The sequence below is a fragment of the Ictidomys tridecemlineatus genome, chromosome 3, assembly GCF_052094955.1.
Source record: "Ictidomys tridecemlineatus isolate mIctTri1 chromosome 3, mIctTri1.hap1, whole genome shotgun sequence".
NCBI lineage: Eukaryota > Metazoa > Chordata > Mammalia > Rodentia > Sciuridae > Ictidomys > Ictidomys tridecemlineatus.
In genome coordinates this window covers 61,522,438-61,530,894 of record NC_135479.1, presented here as the reverse complement: position 1 = coordinate 61,530,894, position 8,457 = coordinate 61,522,438, and the positions used below count along the sequence as shown (strand labels likewise).

General features: G+C 42.5%; 1 long non-coding RNA gene across 1 annotated transcript; it reads left to right on the top strand.

The window, feature by feature from the left end:
* The first annotated feature begins 6 nt into the window (after window positions 1-6).
* Window positions 7-7,236, top strand: LOC144376193 (uncharacterized). The gene is made up of 4 exons (XR_013436396.1): window positions 7-279; window positions 673-799; window positions 4,765-4,954; window positions 6,158-7,236. It is a non-coding gene; the product is annotated as an uncharacterized LOC144376193 (long non-coding RNA).
* Window positions 7,237-8,457: the final 1,221 nt, after the last annotated feature.

The following is an 8,457-nucleotide window of genomic DNA, read 5'->3' as shown; positions in this document are numbered from 1 at the left end:
AGCTTCTGAAACTTTCAAACCACAGCACCATGCCACTTTAAGTTGCATATGTCCCAGGAGAAAAATCCCCTGGATTTGGGGAGAACCCTCTCCCTGGACAAGAAGTGGGGTATGCAGAGCTGATGGGACCAGAGAGGATGGTTGTAAAACAAAAAAATGGTTTGTCCCTTGGTGGGTACAGAGCCAGGAAACACCAGCAGGAGATGGAAGAACCCAGAGAGGTTTATGACTTGCAGCAAGTAAGGAGTGTCCCAAAGCAGTGTCTCTCTAAAACCAGAGGTAAGGGGTTTTATTGGGGCGATTTATGCATATTCCTATTGGGGGAGATTTTGTCATCCCATGTAGAAACTGGTATGTTCCTGAGCAGGCTTAATTTCCAATCATGCTTCTTCAACATGGCGTGTTCAAATATGGTGGACAGGGATGCCTCTGGGGCAGAGAATTTAGCATTATAAAAAGATTATATAACAAGCAAAATTTATTCCAGATTGCTTGGAAGAGGGACTGGGAAGCCTTGGCTGGTTTCACTCATTCCTTGTGGTCTTTTCTCAAGGAAAAAACAACTTGAAGAGATGTTGGCAGTTAGCAGCATATTCTCCCATAAACACAGGTACTTCACCCTGTGAGTTCCTGTCTAAAGATAACAGTTGAAATTATTCTTATCTTTTGTAGGGGAAGGAATGTGTACCGGCTTATCTTCTCTGTTAAGTGCTCAGAATCGACAGAGGCAGGACCAGCTAACCATGAGGACGAGCTGGAAAGAGATGAGAAGGTCCCATGTTATTGGAAGTCACAGCAGGTGAACTGAGCCCCCAGGTCCTCTCCTAGGTCTGGTTACCCATCCAGTTCCAGCTTATCTGTTGCCCTGATTTTGGGATAAACACAAGACTTTTCATTCATTCCCTGATAATTACCACCTGCCTATCTGTCCTGTAGAAAGATACAAGAGTTCTGAGCTACAAGTGCAAAGATGCTCAGTGCAGCAGAAAATGGGAAATATCCTTCATGACCACCCAGAGCAGGTTGAGGGGATAATGGAAATTCCATGCTACAGAATACAACAACCATTAAAAAACGTGAGGTGGGGGGGTGGGGCTGGGGTTTTGGCTCCATGGTAGAGAACTTGCTTAGCATGTGTGAAGCACTGGGTTTGATCCTCAGCACACATTAAAATAAATAAATAAATAAATAAATAAATAAATAAATAAAGATGTTGTGTCCATCTACAATTAAAAAAATATTTTAAAAAGTGAGGTGGCTCTGTGTGATGACACAGAAGATGATACATTGGCAAGTGAAAAAAAGTGAATTGTAGAAATAGAGTTATGGTTTGCATGTGAGATGTTCCACAAAAGCTCACATGTGAGTGTGATAGTAAAAGCAAATGTGATTCCATTCTGTAAAACAACCATGCCAAGTAGAAGGGTCATGAGTGGGGCAAAATGTTCTTTTCCTTTTGCTATGAACATGGAACTAGGGTAACGGGGCTCTGTCTCTGTAACTGGGGTGACTGGGCTAACTGTGATTGGTTAGGCTTCCCTCCGCTTGACTGCACTGTCCCGCTTCTGTAACTTGGCTTGCTTGCATTGTCTAGACCCCCGAACATCCCTTTTGCGGTTTTCAGGCTTATAAGGAGCGCCCTTGCAATTGTTCGGGGCTGATCAGGGGAACAGCTTTATGTTCTGGTCAGTCGCCACCAGTGTGCTTCAATAAAGGCTTGATTCGATTCTACGTGAGTGGCCTGGAAGTCAGTGTATGAAACCCCGGGACGAAGCTTTAACTATAACATGAGACAATGTAAGAAAGTTTAGAAGTGAAATAATTAGGTTATGAGAGTCTTAACCTAATCAGTATGTTAATCCACTTGAGTGGATGAATAGAGTGGTCACAGGTAGGATGGCTGGAGGAGGTGGGTCTCGGAGGTGTACCTTTGGAGTATGTATTTTGTCCCTAGTGAGCAGAACTGTGTCCTCTCTCTGCTTCCCGATTGTCATGTCCTGAGTTGCTTTTCTCCCGCACACCCTTCCACCATGATGTTCTGCATCATCTCGGGCCCAGAGCAATGGAGTGATCCATCTATGGACTGAGACTTCTGAAACCATGAGTGCCAAGTAAACTTTTCCCCTAAAATTGTTCTTCTCAGGTCTTTTGGTCACAGTGGTGAAAATGCTGACTAAAAATATAGAGGTAGGTAGGTAGGTAGGTAGGTAGATATATCCTCTCAGTACGTAGAAAACCAAGAGTCTGAATGGCTGAAATGTTCAGAAGAACACACACTGAGCTGCTGAGGAAAGGTAATGGGATTTAAGGAGTGAGATTAAGGGGGAATCATCACTTTCTGTGCCCCTGGGAAGTTCAAGCTTCTTTGTAAGGCCTTAGCCTTGGCCATGGCTCTGACGGGCAGACCAGACTGCACCAGTGCCCTCTACCCTTCCTAGGCTCACCCCATGTGCCATTTTGGACATAGAGAACCTCTGAGCAGAGCCAGGCTGACAGCTGGGTGAAGGGCAGTGGGAAGGAGACCAAGTCTTTATCTCACATGTCCCACCCAAGACAATTAACATTTTCTGAATGCCTACCTGCCACTGGTACCTGGTTACCTAGATCTGCATGGGTTCCTCCTCTTCCCGCCATCCCTTCTCTTCTAGTTCTCTGATCCATGGCTGAACTCAGGATCCTCACATCCAGTTTCCACCTGACAGCTCTCTGAGAACCTCTCAGGCTCAATGACCCAGCCCTCATCATCCCTCCATCCAAGCCTCCTCATCCCAAAGGTGGGTGGGGTTGGTGGATTCCAGCAGCCAGCTCAGGCCCTTTATCATCTTTGCGGCTGCTGATGCCGACTGAGTGATCACCATGTCACCGGACACTGTCCACCCTTAACGCTCTCAACTCTTTGATGGATGGAAAACCTGAGACACAGAGAAATTGAGGACCTTGATCCAGGTCACACAGCAACTCAGAGGTAGAGAAGAGCTTTGAACCCCAATTGTCTAGCTGAGTCCACTGTCTGGTATGGCCCACTGACAAATGACCCCTGTGCTCCTAGTCTCCCCAGGCAGTCTTCTTGATTGTGCTTGAAAGGACACCTGCAGAGTCCACACAAAGCCCAAAGACCACACTGCACACTGTAATCTCACCCAAGAGATTTATTGTCAGTAGCCGGAGGCAAATGACAAGGCTGTCCCTTTGGGGAGAGCAGCTGCATGCAGGCACTCACAGAGCACCCTTAGAGCATGCAAGAGGAATTCCATAAGTGCTTAGGAGTGGCGTGTAAACTGGGGTGGGGTTGATCGTTTAGCAGGCACCGGTTCTTACGGGAAGTGAAGCAACTTTGCCTCAGAATCCAAACTTTGGAGCCTCTAGATAAAACGGCTCCCGGCCTAAAATGGCAAATCTGATGCCATTTTTGATCTGAAGCCAAGAGTGCTATCTCAATGTTTCTTGAATCTCACTTAGATTGTGTCATGGTTAATCTGAGTTTTCAACTTGATGGGATTGAGAGATGCCTAAAATTGAGAGGCTTCTGGGTGCATCATGAGGGTGTGTCTAGGAAGGACTGGCGTGTGGGATGACAAACTCAAGTGTGGACAGCACTATCCCATAGGTTGGAGGCTTGGATGGAGTAAAAGTTGGAAGAACAAGGAGGCGGTAGTAGATGCCACTTGATTCTTCTTGAATAGGTTCTTGATTGCCACTGTGATCACCTGAGATCCTCAGACGCCAGCTCCTTCACTCTTCCAAAGCGGATTTGCCCAGTGACTCTCCAGAGAGAGTTTGGTCCTGGGGGATGGGGGCTGCATCATGGATCCCTCTGGTTCCCAGCCTTCAGCTTCTGGGACTGCTCAGCCATCGATTCCTCCAGATCTCCAGCCTATAGAATATCCAGCTTCTGGTTGGGTAAATTAATCTAATAAATCCCCTTTTTATAATCCTATATACATATGTATCCTGTTGGTTCTGTCCCTCTGGAGAACCCTGACTAATACAGATCTTGAGGTCTGACTGGTCTCTCTTCCTGTCTAGCAGTTGTCAATTCACCCACCATGTACAGGATGCTATGACAACCTAAAAACCTAATCCTTGATGTGAACCAAATGCATCAATTTTGTTTATGTTTTCAAAGAATCAAGTGTGTTGGTTTTCTCTTTTGGTATTCTATTTTCTTTCTTTATTGCTTGCTTTTTACATCTACTCTAATCTTTCATATTTCCTTCTTTGGGCTTAAATTGGGACGTCGTTTGCTGTTCTTTTTCTGGTCCTTTAGGTGTTGATTTGAAATCTTCCTTTTTACATTGGGTGCTATTGATTGATTGATTGATTGATTGTGGTGCTGGGGACTGAAATCAGGGCCTTGTGATGCAAGGCCAGCACTCTACCAACTGAGCTATCTCCCCAGCCCTGCACCATTGTATTTTGAAAGTTCCAGCTTCGAGTTTGCCTTGAATCTCAGAGGAGACTTTGGAGTTGGAGTTTTGAGCAATGCTGGAGAAACTAAGACTTGGGGGATTCTTGAGATGGAGTGAATGCATCTCCAAGTGAGATGGACATGAGTCTTTGAGAACCAATGTAGAATGCTACAATTTGGATCTGCAATGTCCTTCCCCCAAGGGCCCACATGTTAAATTCTTGGTTGTGTTGAAAACCTTTAAGAGATAGGATCTAGTGGGAGGTTTTAGGTCATGGAGAGAATGTCTTTGAAGAGTCCTTGTGGGATGACAGTCTCTTCCTTTTTCTTTTTTTTTTTTTCTTTTTGCTGTCCAGCTGTCATGAACTGAGCAGCTTGCTCCAACATGTGCTCCCCAGGATGATTCTCTGCCTCACCCCAGGCCAAAAGCAACAGGCCTCCCAACCATGGATGGAAACCTCTAAAACCTAGGCCCAAACCAACATTTCCTCTCTAAGTTGGCCATTTCAGGCGTTTTGATACACAGTGGAAAGCAGACTAACACAGGTATTTAAAATTTAAAATCTCCCATCCTGCACTGCTTCATTATATCGTACAACCAAAGGGAAAAAAAGAGAAGGCTCAAAGTACTAAAATTGGAAGGGAAAGCGGAGACATTACAATTGATTTTATGGAAAGAGAAAGGATTATGGAGAACTCGATGAACAATTTATGCCATTTAAATTGGATAACTCAGAAAAAATGTACGGATCCCCAGGTACACACAAACTGCCAAGACTAACTCAGGAAGAAACTAAGTTTGAATCAACATATACAAGTAAGGAGATTGACTCACTAACCAAAAACTCTGATAAAGAAAATCCCAGAACCAGGTGGTTTTATTGGTGATTTTTAAGATCTATTTCAAGAATTAATGCCAATTCTTCACTAATTTCTCCAAGAATTGAGAACTTATTCTGAGGGCAGCATTACCCTAGACCAAAGCTAAGGAGGTATTGATTGTCCCTATTTTTTTAAATCCTCGCTTTTGCTTACCTCTGCCCTAATCTTTAATATTCTCTTCCTTCTGCTAGCTTTGGATTTAGTCTGTTCTTTATTTCTTTAAGGTGTACAATTAGGTTATTGATTTCACATACTTTTCTTCTTTAATAGAGTCATTTTCAGCTATAAATTTCCCTCTGAATGGTGTTTTGCTATGTCACAAATCTTTTTGTGTTTCATTTTTATTTATCTCAAAATATTTTTAGCCCATTTTCTGGTTTCTTCTTTGATCCATTGGTTTTTGTAAGAATTTTATTTTATTTTTTCCTTTTTTGTGGTACTCTACCACCTAGCTACATCCCCATCCCTTTATTTTACTTTGAGTCAGGGTTTCACTAGTTGCCCCTGAACCTGTGATCCTCCTACCTCAGGCTCCTAAGTAGCTGGAATACAGGGGTGTGTACCACCATGCCTAGCCAGGGTATGTTTTTAAAATTTCAATGTATTGGTGAATCTTCCAGATTTTCTTCTGTTCCGGATTTCTATTTTATTCCATTATGATCAGGAAAGATATATTGTATATTTCAATCTTTTAAAATTTACTGAGATCTATTATTTTTTTTCCAACATATTGTCTGTACTAGAGAATGTTCTATGGGCACCTGAGATGAATACGTATTCTGTTATTGTTGGGTGGATTATTTTACAATATGTCCATTAGGCCTAATTGATTTATAGTGTTCAACTACTCTTATATTTTTTGTCTAGGTGTTCTATTAAAAGTGGATGTTGACACCTGTAATCCTAGCTGCTCGGGAGGCTGAGGCAGGAGGATCGAAAGTTCAAAGCCAGCCTCAGCAAAAGTAAGGTGCTAAGCAACTCAGTGAGACCCTGTCTCTAAATAAATTCAAAATAGGGCTGGGGATGCGGCTCAGTGGTTGAGAACTCCTGAGTTCAATCCCTGGTACCCCCTTCCCCCAAAAAAGTAGATGTTGAATTCCCCAACTCTTAGTGTTGAATTATGTGTTCCTTCAATTCTTTCAGCTTTTTTTTCCCTTCATATATTTTTGGGTTCTATTTTTAGATGCACATATAATTATTCTATCTTCTTGATGGATTGTCCCTCTTTATTATTATGTAATGTCATTATTTCTTGCAGCCACATTTGTCTTATGGGTCATTTTGTCTGATATTTGTGCAACCACATTAACTATAGTTACTCTTCGCATCAGTATCTTTTTCTAAACTTTCACTTTCAACCTATTTGTGTCTTGGGAGCTAAACCAAGCAAGACTCTTGTAAACAGCATATAGTTGGATCACTTTTTAAAAATTCATTTCACCAAATGCTGTCTTTTATTTGGAAAGTTCAACCCATTACATTAGCGTAATTACTGATAAGGAGGCACTTACCTCTGACATTTTACTCTGTTTTCCATGTCTTTTTTATGTTCCTAATTCTTTCACAACTTCCTTGTGTTATTGACATTTTCTGGTCTACCATTTGATTTCCTCTTTGTCTTATTGTGTTTTAAATTTATTTTCTTAGTGATTGCCCTGAGGATTATAATTAATGTCCTAATGGGATGGTCAATTTCATATCCAAATTTGGCAGGGCCATGGTATATCCAGGTTTTGTGTCAAACCACTCTAGATGTTCTGAGGTTTTTTTTTTTTTGTTTTGTTTTTGTTTTTTTGATACCGGGGAATGAGTCCAGGGCCTTGCACATGCTAGGCAAGCACTCTGCCATTGACTATGTATCCCCAGCCTCTGAAGGTACTTCTTAAATGGAATTAGTATTTAAATCAGTAGGTTTTGAATAAGTGAGTTACCCCTCAAAACATGAGCAGGTCATATCCAATCAGTTGAAGACCTTCACAGGAAGAATAAATTCTGCCTTTGGACCTGAGACTATAACAGCAGCTCTTCCCCTGGACTCCAGGCTGCATTTGGAGTTTTGAACTTGTACCTGCAAGTTTTGGACTTGTCAGCTCCAACTTTAGACATCTTCCTTAAAATACATGGGTAGTGCTCTCTCTGCTAATCTACTTTTTGTCTATTTTTCTCTATATACATAAAATCTCCTATTAATTGTTTCCCTGGAGAACCCGAATACACCTCAATTTATATCAATAGTTATAACTAATTACCCACTTGTCAATTTGCATACAGGAGGCACAAAAGAGAGAATTTATAAGCCTCTGAGCCTGCACATTTCTAAAGTAGAAACAGTGAAGGTCCCATGTTAACAATGCAAATTTCAACTTTGATGGGCCTTGACATAGATGTGTATTAGTTTATGTAAGTGACATAAGGAGTAGTACTTTCATAAATGTGCAGAGCCACAACCATCATGGGGTGTTTGGTTGAGGCCTTGGATTCAAAGGAAAGATATTAGCTTTGGAATCACAGGCCTACATTCAAATCCTGACCCTGACTGGTGGGAAAAGTCCTTTGCCTCTCCAGTTTCCTTTTATGTCCACTTCAGATACTGTGACAGTGAGGGACAGTGAGTAATGTCCTGAGGGGTGATGGTGCTTAATAAATGGTTGCTTCTGTTATTAGTTATCAGGGTAGTCAGCCAATTCTGAAACTACCCAAAACCGGGCATAGTTGGGTCACTGAGCATCAGGTTGAGATGACTGCCAGGGTGCTCTCCTAATGGGGGAAACAGCCATTTTCTCATTGGGGTGTTCTTCTTCCTGCTGAGGAGGGTGTAAGCCACCTGAAAACTTAAAGTCTAAAATAATTAGTGAAGAACAAAACACAAAGAGCCAGAAATATATTTACAAAAGCAGAGCCCCTGATACATCCAGTCCAGGGAAGAGCTAGAACTAGACAAAGGAAACACGGCTCTGGTGGTTATTTAAAGGGGTGCATCAGAGGCAGGGATAAGGTTTCAAGGGTAGATGTTTTGCAGTCAGTAGGTTGATTGGCATCGTGGCAGGTCACACCCATCTCAGGTGCTATGTGGGATCTTTGGCAGAGGGGAGGGGGAAGTTCACCTGCTTCAGGTGGTCTCACCCTGTGGAGGTGCCCCAGGAAGTTCCCAGTGCCAGACCTGTCCC